This window comes from Mus musculus, chromosome 8 (assembly GCF_000001635.26).
Source record: "Mus musculus strain C57BL/6J chromosome 8, GRCm38.p6 C57BL/6J".
In the NCBI taxonomy this organism is placed as follows: domain Eukaryota; kingdom Metazoa; phylum Chordata; class Mammalia; order Rodentia; family Muridae; genus Mus; species Mus musculus.
Window position 1 is genome coordinate 125584402 of NC_000074.6, and position 15270 is coordinate 125599671.

General features: G+C 47.3%; 1 long non-coding RNA gene across 1 annotated transcript in view; it reads left to right on the forward strand.

The window, feature by feature from the left end:
* The first annotated feature begins 236 nt into the window (after positions 1–236).
* Positions 237–15270, forward strand: part of 4930567H12Rik (RIKEN cDNA 4930567H12 gene) — a 32033-nt gene continuing 16999 nt past the window's right edge. Inside the window, exons 1-2 of the long non-coding RNA NR_015535.2 lie at positions 237–280; positions 432–773. This is a non-coding gene — a long non-coding RNA (RIKEN cDNA 4930567H12 gene). The remainder of the gene's footprint in view (positions 281–431; positions 774–15270) is intronic.

Here is a 15270-nt window from a genome sequence, read left to right on the forward strand (position 1 = left end):
TTTACCATTTGTGTGCACTTGAGCAGCCATAGCAACTAAGTCACCTGAAAGAACCCTCAGGGGATGGAGGGACAAGCCCTTGTCTGCACAGAGAGTCAACAGCAAGCTGAAGGCAACCATCCCCAGAGAGGAGTAAACTCACATCAGCAGGGCCTGCCCCACTGCAGGGTAAGAACCCAGTGAGGTCATCTGTGGGCTCATAATACCCCCCTCCCGCTTCCTGCTCTTCCAGTATCAGAGTCTATGTGAATGAAGCCGAGTAAGCTGCCTCCACTCTGAGGTCTGCTCGTGTGTGTGTGTGTGTGTGTGTGTGTGTGTGTGTTTATAACTACACAGGTCAGTGTACGCAGGTGCATGTGTGTGCGCACAGAGGCCAGAGGTCAATCTCAGCTGTTCTTCCTCAGGAACCATCCTTCTTGTTTTTGAAACAGGGCCTCTCAGCGAGCACGGAACTCACCAAGTTCATTATGCTAGCTGCCTGGTGAGCCCCGGAGATCCACCTTCCCAGCACAAGATCACGAACATGTACCACCACAATCTGTCTCCCCCCACAAATTCTGGGGATTAGACTCAGGTCCTCAGGTTTGTGCAGCAAGCACATTTACCAACAGAGCCTCCTCTGCAACCCATGTGCCGTGGATGACTTGTTGACCATGATACTTCACAAAACTGCAAGAGTTCCTACCACAAGGCTGGCATGAATGTCGGGACCACTAGGCCTGCAGAAAGGCTTCATGGCTATGCATCACATCGGACTTTCTCAGCACAGCCAGGTCAGTAACAAAAGTTCCAACCTTCTTCCCAGAGAACCAGTACAAAGGTCACTGAGGGTACCATGGAGCCTCGTAGTGGGTGGCTGGGCCACACTGGCTACAGGAGACCCTCAGAGTCTGTGACTTTAGAGTGAGCTCCTATGACTCCTTCCCGGGGCCCCTCCCTTCCAGGGTAGAAAGAAACACAGATTGGGGTTCAAGGCCCCTGAGCCTTGAATTAGTAAACTACTTGGCACCCAAACTTGTGCATCAAATTCTCAGAGCTGTCAAAACAAAAATGTAACTCACCTCAAAGGAGAAACAAGAAGGGTTTGTTCTGGAGCCAAATAGGAGTGACCATAGCTTGGGAACATGGACGCAGGTTCCTCAAATCCCATGGTACAAGGTAGTAACAGTTTCACGAGGTTTTTATAGTTATAGGACAAAGAGATCCATCAATCAAGACGCTTGTGGAATGCATATTGTGGGGTACCCATGCGGGTGGTTTGTAACATAGCGGGAGCCTCTGTGATAGGCTTCGGATGCTATCTGATGGCAGACACTCTTAGTCCAGGGGCCTGTTTCTACATTCCAAAGAGATTTACCTAATAGTCCTAAGGATGTTAGGTGGACGATGAACGCCTATCAAGAGGACTAACATCCTCTGCATCCCTGCCTGCAACATTCCAGCAGTCCATCCATAAACCTTGTGGTGTGGTTGGCACAAATGTGGCTTTTTTTTCCCCCTGAGAAATTCAGCGCACAGAGAGCTGAGAGACTCAGATAGGGATTTTAAAGACCCCAGTGTGCAGCTCTGGGATGAGAGACCTGGCTTTCGGTAGGGGGGGGGGGGGGCTTCATGCTTGAGACTCACAGCCACGCCCTTCCCTTGCCAGCGTGAAGCTTTCTCCGTTCTCCTTCCCGGGGAAACACCACAGTGGCGGTATTGAACCTAATTGTTCCAGGTTACAAAGGGACAACTTAGGCCGCTCCCACTGTTGCTAGTTTTACCATGCCTTTCCCGGGATGTTGTTCACAATGACAACAGAAAACTGTGAATGTTTCCTGTTATAGTCAGTCCATTGCCAAATGATAACGAGCTATCTGTTGTGCGGTTCAGTGTTATCTTGAAATATGAGTGTAGCTGATAGAATTCTCATGGACGTATCATCTATAATCTTAAACACGTTTCAATGAGATCCAAACTTGGGGAATGACATCACCACACAGGGTTGGCCCCGTTGGTCTGCCCCTTTCGATCACATTGAAGATCTAGGACAGGATTTGTTCACAAAGAGGTCCTTAATAAATAATAAATAGAGCAGGGGAAGAGAGCCATCATTCCAGACACATGGCTGGAAATACCTCTATTGATCTTTGCTCCCCCACAAAGCCCACATAAATATATAATGAGGTTATTGAACCAGATTCCACCGGGCGAATGAACTGCGGTATTTGAAAGAGACATCTGTGATACTATCGGACAGAATTCTAAAAATGAGATTTAAAAAATGAACTCTCTTCCCCTCTCTCTTTTCTTGGAGGGATAGTCAATCCATTTCTAATTCCTGTTCCTAAAAATAAGGTCCCCAAAAGCATCCTAGATTCCTGGAGTTGGAAGCAATCCTAGAAGGGAGTGAATCACCATCCCTGCATCCCATTAGGATTCCAGGCTTGAGTTTAAATCCGAGGGCACTGCACACCTACTGAAGGTCGGGCCCAAATGCAGGGCAAAGAATGATCCCTGACCCTTGGAGAGGTAGGGGAAGGGATCAGTATCCAGAAGGTCCCTATTCAGGGGGCTGCTTCCCTCGGTACAGACAGTGACAGCAGGCAGGCAAGCAGGCAGAGAAATGGAAACATTTGGAAAGTTCTATATCGACAGGAATGGCGTGGTTTCAGAGCAGAACCTGATATTCCTCTAGAGAATGCAGAACGGGGTGCCTGGCATCCCGCATATGGCCCTGCCTGGGATGTAAACCATGGCGAACTTTGAGGATCCTCACGACTTCTGCTTTCCAGACAAAAAACCAAAGGTCTCCCTTTTAAGTCTTAGTTACTTGTCTCGTTGCTCCGACAAAATGCCTGGCCAAAGCGACTTAAGTGGGGAGGGCTTCTTTTGGCTCCCTGTTTAAGAGGAAGTCCACCACAGTGGGAAGGCACATGTGTGTGTGTGTGTGTGTGTGTGTGTGTGTGTGTGTGTCAGGGGGGCAGGCAGGAGCGTGAGGCGGCTGGTTGCATTATATCCACAGTCTAGAAGTACAGAGAGGGGACATTGCCGCTGGGGTGGCTTTTTCCTTCCTAATTCAGTCATGCATTTAGGGTGCATCTTCCCTCTTCAGTAAAGTGAATGTAGGTAATCCTTGGCCAGCATACCAAGAGGCTTGTCTCCCAGGCAAGTCTAGATTCTGTCAAAATGGCAATCAGCAGCAACCATCGCACTGAGTTTCTCTCAAAGTAGATAATAGACTAACTTGACTCTGTATAGAATAGTTGCGGAGAGACAACTCCGAAAAACTTGCTGTACTAATGTCACTGTCACAAGCAAATGAAGGAGTGGCTCACGTGATACCTGCGCAGCCATGTGACGTGCAGAAGGAGGACCAGACCGAGACTCAGCATCTCTATGCTGCAGAGATAGGACCTGGCTTTCTGTGATTCAGACTCCCAGCTGAGAGGGGAAGACAGCATACGCAGTCTCTCACCCCCAAATGTCTCCCCCAGGGAAACGGAGCAATTGATCTAGGAAAAGACTCCACTGAGAAAAAAAGAATGGCAAGAAAGAAGTAGGAGAACATCCGAGACTTTGCTCTCCTGCACATCCGCTTAACCCTAGGACGGCTGCCTTCCTGACACATCTCAATCCCTGCCCAATCCCTGCCTGGAGGGAGGAGCCAGGGAAACAATATCTTTGCTAGGACTTGTGAGAAGGGACATGCTTATCTTCTTGTGGTTCTAGATAGCCTTGTGTGGTTGAAACTGCCTAAGGATCACAGTCGTGGGTCTGCCTCTCCACACTGCAGCTCATGGCCACCTTCTAAGTTAGACTCTAAGAACCAGGATTTAGACAGGGAGTCATATAAAACCCTGGCCCGACTAATTCTGGAAGCTTTTCTTTGGCATTCAGGTGTTACCTATAGAAATTCCTTTTTATTTTCTTTTAAGTTATGTGTGCAAGTCTGTGTCTTTGTGGGTGAGTGCTTGGGCCCTTGGATGTCAGAGGCCTCTAATCCTGTTGGAGTTGGAGTCAGGGGCAGTTGTGAGCTGCCTGATATATGTGCTGGGAACGACTCAGGTCTTCGGCAAGAGCAGCGCTGCATGTTCTTGATGCTGAGCCGTTTTCCCCGAATGCTTCTCATGACTGTGAGGATGACTCAATGGGGTAAAGAACTTGCGCCATAAGCCTGGCTTGAGTTTGGATTCCCAGAAGCCATACCACAGCTAGAGACAAAGCATACACCTCTGTAATCCCAGGGCTGCTACAGAGAGGTGGGAGGCAGAGACAGGAGAAGTTCCGTAAACTTGAGGGCCAAGGAACCAGAGTACAGAACAGCACAGGACAGGAGTGTCCCCGTCTGAAACAAAATAAAAGGCAAGGGCTGACACCCAGCTTGTCCCCTCACCTCCAAACCTGTTTCATGAAATGCATGTGCCCACACTCACAGTCACACCCAGATGAGTCCTTGCATGCACACACACACAAACATACACACACACATACACACACACACATAGATCCACACCTGCACACATCCATGCATGCATGTACCCACACATGCATATAGGCATGCACATGCATACATGCACACTCACACACACACATACTCACATGTGTGCACCCATGCATACATGTAGGCATGCACGTGCACACACATACACACAGAGATGCACACATGCACACATCCATGCACACATGTACCCACATATACATGCAAGCATGCACATGCACACACACACATACACGCACACACTCACACACAAATACACACACTCTTTTCTTAAAGTGATTTTTTTTTACAACCATCACCATGTCTAGAAATGCACCCCACACCTCCTCAACACACACACTATTCCACTTTGTTTCCTTGAGGCTGATTGGCTCCCACTGAGAATGAATAGAAAGGTCACGATTTTCCATCTTTAAGATTCAGTTTGCCAGAGCCTGCCATGAAATGACCAGGATTATAGTATCACTACAACTCACTGTGTATGAGGCACACACTGTATGCCAGGCAAGAAACAGCTTTATAACATGATCCCTCACCATGCCCCTCATATATTCAACAGGATACATGATATCTATGCACCTGGGCATGCGTCCAGATTACCAAAAACTTGTCTTAAGTTGATCTGTTCAATAAATAGTGGGTAGTCACTATGTATTAAATATCATGAGAATGATGTCAGAAGGTGGCAAGATCAGCATTCGAAAGCAACAAGAAATGGGCCAGGGAGGTGGTGCACAGGGTTGGGGGAGGGAAGAGAGAGAGAAAAAGAAAGAGATCGATTTAACTATGAGTGGTGATGCTGAACTTAAAAGATGTCCAGGCATGATGGTACAGGTCTTTAATCTTAGCTCTCAGGGGCAGAGGCAGGTGGAGGCCCAAGCTTGTGCACATTCTACAACCAACAATAATGAATGAATGAAATACTTCTATTTTGTGTGTATGTGTGTACATGTGTATAGGCTCATTGATGTGTTTTATAAAGCCAAGGATATGTTTTATACAGTTTGGTGGTGCGGTGGGAGGGGGTACCTCACTGGGCCTGTGCTGCGGCGTCCCTCCCTCTGAGGTACTAGCCATATAATGGGTACAATATAATATAGAGTTTATGTGGAGGCATGGGAAGGAATGTAGAGGAAATGCCAACATTCGTGGTCAACTTTTGTTCCTTCCTCAGTCGATCTCCGGCTTATACTTTGAGACAGGGCCTCTCATGGAACCTGGAGCTCACCAATTCAGTTAGACTGGCTGGTCACTGACTCTCCATCTCTACCAGCATTGGGGCTACAGATGTTCACACAGTACCTGGCTTTCCCTGTAGCTTCTAAAGATCCCAAATCGGGTATTCACACTTGCCTGGCAAGCACTTTACTAACTGAGCCATCTCTCAGCCTTTCCTAAAGAGGCAAAGGCCAGTTGTAACATCTCACCTCTTAGGAAGTAACAGAGAATGTGTGTGTGTGTGTGTGTGTGTGTGTGTGTGTGTGTGTGTGTGTGTTTTACCAAGAGGCCGTGTGCAGGACCATTATCACAGATACTCCATACAATACAACTAACTGGCTAAAGTCCCTCAGAATGAACAGTCTTTTGTCTGTCTATAGGCCACTGTACCAGTATATGGGCAGGGAAGCAAGGATTACATCAAAGGCAGCATGCTGTGAGCTGAGATGACCAGGCTCTCAATGCACATACTGGACAAAGGCAGCTGACACAGGCAGTTGGAGGATGGGGGGCGGGGAGGACAGGGGATGCAGGGCCAGCTACCCAGAGCACGCTGAATTGCAGCAGGGGCAGCCTATGGGGAGTGAGCTCTCCCAGCTGAGACCCAGAGGTACCCTGGAAATGTAAGCAGGATTTGATTTATGTTGGGGGCATGGAGATTTGGGGTCAGGCCCTTTAAGGACAAGCATACCTGAGTCTGAGCTTTGAGACTGGGGAGGTGCCAATTATAATGTTTGGTTGTCTCTTCTTTTCTGGAAGCGTCTATTCCTGCCGTGTCATTTATGGGTCTGGAGAGAGCCGTAAAACCACGGAGCAGCAGCAGATGAATCCGGGCTATTAGAGAAAACAAGGTGGATTTGAGGGATTTTTATCCTCCTTATCCAAAGGCTTTCTCTAAACCTAAACGCCCTAACTACCTTGAGCACTTGGAAAGATCATCTGTCTTCCTCCTGTGACTTTTTACTTACAAAGAAAACACGGCTCCATGCCTTGAGCCCTTTGGGCCTTCTGCAGTTAATGTTTTACGGTCTGATAATTATGTTATAAAAGTCTAAGCAATTCAAACGTGCGCTTTAGAATTAGGGTCTGAGAAGAGTGTTCATTTCAGAAAGGCAGGGGATGAAGTAGGCCCTGCTCCCCATCCCTGAGCTGGAGGATCAAGAAAAGTCTTTTGAATAAGCCAGGGTGTCCAAACCACCCCTTGGTGTAAGCAGGGAAGCTGGGGTTGTATCTCCAGCCAGGATGCCAGGATAGGGATTGCGCAGGGAGAATCGCTCAGTGAGTTCTGGAGGGGAGTCCAGGAGTGCAAAACAGAGGACGGGAGGGGGTCAAAGGGCTGGAGATGCAGGGAGGATCCGGACTCATGGAAAACACACCCATGAATGTAAAGCACCAACAGGAATGGAAGCATCAGGGGATATCGGTTGGTTCGCACGGTATGAGGCCATGCGTGTGATGGACTCATGTCAGGAAACAGGACAGCAGGTTAGGCGAGCATTCACCTGGAACCCCCTCCCTCCGGGCTACCAAGATGGCTGTCCTGGAAGCCTGTCTCCGTGCATCCTCCTTAGAAGGGATCTGCTTGCAGCCTTTCCCTTATTCCTCCTGAGTGTTTGTCCTTTGTCTCCCCACAATGAGTGTGTTCAATGAGCATCCATTACAGTTCCCCACCGTGGACGTAGCCTTTGTCCCTTAACTCAGAAATGCGCCTGAGCTGATCCGACTGGAACCTGCTGTCACTGAAGAGACAGCATCTCCCCATCCCCCTACAGTGTCCCATCTTTATCCAAAGACAGACATCTGTAAAAACTACTGTTCTAAATCAGACCACTGGCAAAAGTAGGAGTGTACGTATCGTTGTTGGTTTATTTTGTTTGTTTGTTTGTTTCACAAGTATTTGCTTCCTTGCCTTATTTCCCTCGATCTCATGACATTCATCAGTCCCTCCCTCTCAAATACAAGACTCCATTACACAATCCAAGAACTTCCCTCCCTCCCTCCCTCCCTCCCTCCCTCCCTCCCTTCCTTCCTCCCTCCCTCCCTCCCTTCCTTCCTTCCTCCCTCCCTCCCTCCCTTCCTTCCTTCCTTCTTTAAGGTAACAACCATTCTGATTTAGGGTAAAGCTCTTTTATTTGGCCCATGTGAGTAGATGTGGCTTTGCTTCAACTTGTGTGCAAGGAGGCACAGCAAAGGAACTGTCAATGTCACTGCTCAGTTATTAGGGGAAGATTTGTATTGTGAATAAGAGAGAGAACATATCCAGAGGCGTCTGGACAAATCCGGAACAGAGGGAAAGAGAAACGGACTGGAGGTGGTGAGGGCGACTGGTGTGGGAGAGGTAGTAGAGCTACTGAGATAGCAAGAACACAAGGGAGGAGAGAGACGGGGGAGGGGAGGGAGGAGAGGAAAGAGAAGAGAGTAGAGGGGAGGGAGGGAGGAGGGGTGGAGAGGGTGGAGAAGGGAGGGAGGGTAAAGGGGAGGGAATATGGGGGAGGGAGGAGAGAAGAGGGAGAGGGAAGGGATGAGGGAGGGGAGGGAGAGAGAGAGAATAGCAAGAGTATACAGAGAGTGTAAGAGGATAACAAGAGGTAGAGAGTGTGGTATAGACAAACCATGTGGATTATAAGGAGAATGAGTTACTAGGGGAGCAGGCGGTCAGGAGTTGGCATGGACTTTTAAATGTATAACAGGTACACTATGCTGAGTGTACTGGCTAGTTTTGTGTCAACTTGACACAGCTGGAGTTATCACAGTGAAAGGAGCTTCAGTTGAGGAAATGCCTCCACGAGATCCAACTGTAAGGCATTTTCTCAATTAGTGATCAAGGTGGGAGGGCCCCTTGTGGGTGGGACCATCTCTGGGCTGGTAGTCTTGGTTCTATAAGAGAGCAGGCTGAGCAAGCCAGGGGAAGCAAGCCAGTAAGGAACATCCCTCCATGGCCTCTGCATCAGCTCCTGCTTCCTGACCTGCTTGAGTTCCAGTCCTGACTTTCTTTGGTGATGAACAGCAGTGTGGAAGTGTAAGCCAAATAAACCCTTTCCTCCCCAACTTGCTTCTTGGTCATGATGTTTGTGCAGGAATAGAAACCCTGACTAAGACACTGAGGGATGCTAAAGACCAGCCTGGGCTTTGATGTGCTCTGCAGGTTTATGACAACGGAGACCCATAGGCCCCCTCCTCTCTCCCAACTTTCTTGGGCATTTTCTTGATTAATGATTGATGCAGGGTGCCCAGCCCATTGTGGGTAGTGCCTTCCCAGGGTAGTTAGTCCTGAGTTCTATAAGAAAGCAGGCTGGGCAAGCACTGAGGAGCAAGCCAATAAACTGCACCCCTCCATGGCCTCTGCACCAGCTCCCGCTTGCCTCCAGGATCCTGTCTCCAGGTTCCTGCCATGGCTTCTCCCACTGAAGGAGTGCTTTTGGCCCGAACACTACCTTTGAGTTGTGACACTCCATTATGTTGCTTACGCAGGATTATATAATCACAGTTACAGCCTGATGGAGGGAATTTCACAACTGGGGTTCCCAGATGACTCTGGTTTGTGTCCGCTTGGCAAAACGCCAAGCAGCACAGGTAGTCCATCACGGTACATAAGTCAAGGAGTCAGGCACATGAAGCTGGTCCCCTCACACACAGAGACAAGAAGCAGACAATTCGGAATGTATCTGCTGCTCAGCATCCTTTCACTATCTCATATTATCCAGGATTCCAGCCAGGGAATGGCACTGCCCACAGTGGGCAGGACTTCCCACCTAGATTAACACAATCAAAATAATCTCCCACAAGCACACCCCAAAGCTCATCTCCTAGGTGATTCTAAGGATCTGTCGAGCTGATAATTGATACTACCCAACACCTTGGGGGCAATTCATAAGACGTTTATACTGGCATAGAAAGATGGCTCAGTGGTTAAGAGCACTGGCTGCTTTTCCAAAGGACCTGGGGTCTCTACAGAGTGCTCACAAACTCCAAGGGCTCTGATGCCCTTTTCTGGCCTCTGTGGGCACCAGGCAGGCACGTGGTACACAGACATATACGCAGACAAGCACCCACACATATAAAATAAGGTATTTTTAAAGTTTTATAGTCATCTAATAATAAGCTTCCAAATACAGAAGGCAAACATTACAGAGCAAAAATAGAAAGTTATGAAGTCACAGTGATTTTAAAAGATTTCCATGCGTCTCTCACAGAAACTGATGAAACATACGATGACCCATAAGGATCCAGAAAAAAAAAAAAAACATGTGGAAAATCTAGGCTAGGGATTTTTAAGATGTGAAAGTAGAGATGGAATTATTTGGCAGGAGGAAAAGACCCCATGGGACCTGTAAGAGGGGGGAATGGTGAAGAACAGGAACCAAACGCACTACATGGATGCATGAAAACACTTGTGCTCTGTGAAGTTAATTATATTGACGAAAACTTCCAGTGGTGATGAGGGTCCAGCAAGATGCCCACTGTGTAATGGCGTCAGCCAGCAAGCCTGATGACCTGAGTTCAGTCCCCTGAACCCACTTGGGAAAGAGAGAGAAACAACCCTGGCAAGTTGTCCTCTGACCTCTACCTGTGTGCCTACAGGAAGCAAGTAAAATGTCCTGTGTGGTTGTAGCAAACCAAGAGATATTGGGTTGTCGTTTGTATAGTTCAGAAATGGTCCAATGTAGGTGATGGTCAAAAAGATGAAATGAAGCTCTTCATTTTATGTTATTCGTCAGCAGCTGTAAGATGGTGAATTTTGTGGTCTTTTCCCATGTTATTTGGGCTTCTATGTGTTTCTAAGACTGACACTTGTGCCTGTTCACAAACCCAGAAAGACCACCAAGGCACAGACTCTGATGCAGCAGAATAGGAGTTGCAACCTGAGCTCAGTTTCAGGCAAGCATTTATAGAGGCAAGAAGAGGGTATCTAGCCTGATGGGGGAGGGGGGGCATTGTGGCCTTTAACATATTTGGCTGGTGCTGGGAGCCAAACCATAAACTTAACTTCTGTTTTCCTCCTGATTGGTGATTGTCAGAAAGTAGTGTCAGGGGCAGGCTCGTAACCTGGAGGTGCAGGTTTGTTGGTGGGTAACCTGGAAACTGGTGCTAGGTACTGCTGCCCTGTTAGTTAACTCGAGTTCAACCTTAGCAGGAGTCTGAACCCAAAAGATCTGGTCCCTCACACTATGCTGAGCCTTGTGCCACACACCTGTATTCCTAGAACTTAGGAGGCAGAGGCAGGAAGATGTGGAGTTCAAAGCGAGCCTCAGCTGCACAGTGGGTTTAAGACCAGCCTGGACTACATAAGATCCTGGCTTGTTTGTTTGTTTGTTTGTTTAAATAATAACAACAGAGTAGGTGGTTTCTGTAGTGTGTGATCATCTTCACACCCGTAACAGAATGAATGAGTGAACAACTGATAAATAAACCACTCAAAATAAAATCAAGACGAGAATAGCAAAAATAACCCATCACCTATAGGAAGGATGCTCTGACTAGTGACTGGTTGAGTAAAACATATTTCCGTCTTGGCTATCACATCCAAACCATAAGGAAGGTTTGGACCTTTCCCATGTCGCCTGACTGACTCAGGGCTATGTGGCCAAGGACTCAAATCACCATAGACTTCATTGCAATGTGGCCCCACAGGCTGGACTAAAGCTTTGATTTACAGCCCAGTAGGACTGTGAGTCATTAGTCTATGGCTCCCGCAGGATGGCACCGGACCAAGGTAATTAACCATGCTTATCAGGGGCATGCTGGGGTGCAGCTGGAGAAGGAACACAGATGACGAGGCTGAGAGACAAACGGTTTTGAGCGGTTTTTGGATCACGGCTCTCACCCTAATGGGATTCTCATAGCAAATGTGTGAATCTACTCCGACCATTTCTCATATCAGTAAGGTGAAGATTCTCCAGTGATTTAAAAAAAGAAAAAAGAAAAAAACTTCTCCAGGAATTTCTTCAAAGATTACACGTATTCTTTTTGATTGAGCCAGGAAGCCATGGAGAAACGAGGAGCAGATGTTGGCTCCTGATTGCTAGTTAGTTCCATTTCCAGCAGCTGGCAACCTTCACTCACTTTCGCTTAGGCTATATTTACCTACAAAGCTTAAAAAAGGCAATGTGAAGCAGGCCCAAACATCTGGATATTAAGTAAATTGGCCAGATGTTCTGGTGATTTATAAATAAAGGCTGAAGCTGGGGGAAAAGTGGGCGGGGGAGACATGAAAGAGGAAGAAAGCGAACAGGAAAAGAACTCATAAAGGAGCTGCCCACTCGTGCCCTCCGCCTCCTTGGCCTCTGTGGGAGACTTTGTGTGTCACCACTGAGAACACGGAATTAACAGGATAATACAATTTGGGACTCATCCCTGAGCAAGGAGGAGTGACCTTCAGTGGAAGGAGAGGAAATGAAAGTTGCCTCAAACTATTTTTATATTTTGTATCTAGAAGTTATTTTTTCAATTGCTCATCATTTTTGAATTACCTCTGTATAGTTTCTCAGGAGTCCGGCCAAGGTATTGATTGATTCTCTCAGAGATCCAGAATCTTTGCCAAACCATGGCAGGCTCTGTTTCCCAGGCTGGAGTTACTGACGACAATTGCAGGCATGGCCTTCTCGTGGGGTTGTTTTTCTTTTTAAAGGTGAAACCCATCTTGTTTTGCTCCTCCTCCTATTTCTCAGCATGATCTCCTTGTGGCTTACACAAGTTACTTCTTTTGTAGCCAAGACCAGAAAATGTAACAGACTAGCTCCAGGGAGAAAGCATCTTTCCTTCACAGGCCAAGGGGCTGGTCATGATGGTAGACTTATGGCAGCAGAAGTGGGAGGTCCATGGTCACCTATCCTTGAGATTTAGAATGAGGCCACCAAAACCAATCATCCACACCCCCAGTGGGCCACTCCCTCCCATGAGACTTCATCTCCCTAAGGCCGACAACCTCCTGAGATAGGCTGGGGAACGGAGTGTTCACACACGAGCCAGTTTGAAAGTGTTTACAGGAATTCTGATTTTTTTCTTTTATTTCTGAATTTCTCTTTCTTTTTTCTTTTCTTTTCACTCTGGGTCCCTCTCCCTCTGGCCCCACTTGCTCCTGCCCAAAGATTTGTTTATTTATTATATGTAAGTACACTGTAGCTGTCTTCAGACAAACCAGAAGAAGGCATCAGATCTCATTATGTATGGTTGTGTGCCACCATGTGGTTGCTGGGATTTGAACTCAGGACCTTCAGAAGAGCAGTCAGTGCTCTTAACCTCTGAGTCATCTCTCCAGCCCCTGAGTTTCTAATTTAGGGCCCCTTAAAAGCTCAAGCTTGAGTTTCTATCTCTGAGAGCCAGAACAATGACAGCAGAAATCTCTCTTTTGTAAAACCTTGCTGGATCCCCTGGAAACTTAGCAGGACTCTGAGCTGACTCTCTGAAATCACTTGATAGATCTCTTTCTAAGCACATTTTCTCCCATCTACCACCAGTGCTTCAGTTGGGTGTGCCTACATCTTAGACAAGAACTACACAAGGTTGGTTTCGAATTCTGATTGCCATTGAATTAAGATTAAATAAAGATTAAATAAGATTAAGAAACAGGACCAGAATGGATGACTGTTGTCTCAGTCAGAGTTTGTATTCCTTCACAAAACATCATGACTAAGAAGCAAGTTGGGGAGGAAAGGGTTTATTCAGCTTACTCTTCCACATTGCTGTTCATCACCAAAGGAGGTCAGGACTGGAACTCAAGCAGGTCAGGAACTTGGAGGCAGGAGCTGATGCAGAGGCCATGGAGGGATGCTGCTTACTGGCTTGCTTCCCCTAGCTTGCTCAGCTTGCTTGCTTATAGAACCCAGGATCACCAGCCCAGGGATGGCACCACCCACAATGGGTTGGGTCCTCCCTCCTTGATCACTAATTGAGAAGATGCCTTACAGCTGGATCTCAGGGAGGCATGTCCTCAAGGGAGGCTCCTTTCTCTGTGATAACTCCAGCCTGTGTCAAGTTGACACACAAAACCAGCCAGTGCAATTATGTAGCAGAGCTGTTTAAGCATGAACTCAGCATGTCAAAATGGAAACCACTCAACATCAAATCTCCCTCAGTCTTTGAACAAACTTCCACCAAGTTCCCTACACGCTAGACATGACTCTAGGTGCTGGGGACAGCGACCTAACGCCTGCCCTCCTCCAGCTCACCTTCTGGCAGCTGGAGTTTCATTTTCCTGATGAAGGCAATGTGAGGGAGAAAGGGTACATTTAATTCGAAGTTCCGAGTTATAGTCCATCATCGTGAGGCAGTAAAAAATGAGGTGGGGAGGGGTCACCTTGAAGCAGTTGGTCACTTTGAATCCACAGTCAAGAGCTTAAGGCAATGACTTAATGCAGTACTCTAACACTCTGCTCATTTTTCTCACTCTTGTACAATCCAAGATCCATTCCCAGGAAGTGGGTAGATCTTCCCACCTTAGTTAATGTAACCAGGGCAGTCATCCCACGGACTCTCCCACAGACCAACCCCCATCAAACCTTCCTCTCCAGGAGATGCTAGAGCAGTGGTTCTCAACCTATGGGTCTCGACCCCATTAGGAGGCCCACCGACTCCTATGTAAAATACAGATATTTACACTGTGGTTCCTAACAGTAGCAAAGCTACAGTTACAGAGTAGCAATGAAAATAATCTTTTGGGGGGGGCGGTATGTCACATCTGGAGGAACTGTACTAAAGGACTGCAGCATTAGGAAGGTTGAGAACAGCTGCTGTAGATTTTGTCAAATTGACAACCAAACCATCATATTAGATAACTAAGCTATAATAAGTACATAAACGATAAACAGTGAACAAGGTAGTTCAGACTGTATGGAAAGGAAACAATGAGCTGCACCACGGAGGAGGAAGAATCAACTGAATGATTCCCACTGGAGTTCTAGTTCAAACAAACCCGGCTCCTGGAGAAGCCCGGAGTTTGTGTGTTCAGCTCTGAGTTGCAGGAGACAAGGCTACTGAAAGAAAAATCTATTTCTATGTTAAGTCTTTGAAGAGATTGTCTCAAGTTTCTGAGTTGTTCTTTGAAGTAAAGAAGTAATTAGTTGGAAAGAAGTTAATTTGCACATGTAAAGATTTATCAAAATGCCAGAGCGGGTGTCCCAGTGGGCAGCTGAAGGGCTCCCAAAGGGCTGTGTAGGGCAAGGGTGCCTTTCCTTACAAGGCACACATTCCCACCCATGTTCATCCTCCCCCTCAGGCCCATGGAAAGAACATCCAACGCAAGAAGTGCTTTAGTTCCCATCTGAAAGTCTCTCTCCACAAAAGTACAGCACATTCCCCAGGATGGCTCTTCAGTCACACCAGCTCTCTTCTCTCCATTTGGATATATGTTCTCCATTTCTCTCTTGACTGAGTGCTGACACAGCACCAGCATTGCTGTATAAACAAGTGTCCACAACTGGTCCTCCATGGATACGTCCAAGAAGCACTTGGACACCCCACTCTAGACAGCCGTCCCTCCAGGAGCCATGTGGCATCGATGTTTAGCTTCTGTCTTTTTAAATGACTCTCACCTGAGTGACGGACTGACTTCCAGGAAACCTGGCACCATTTAT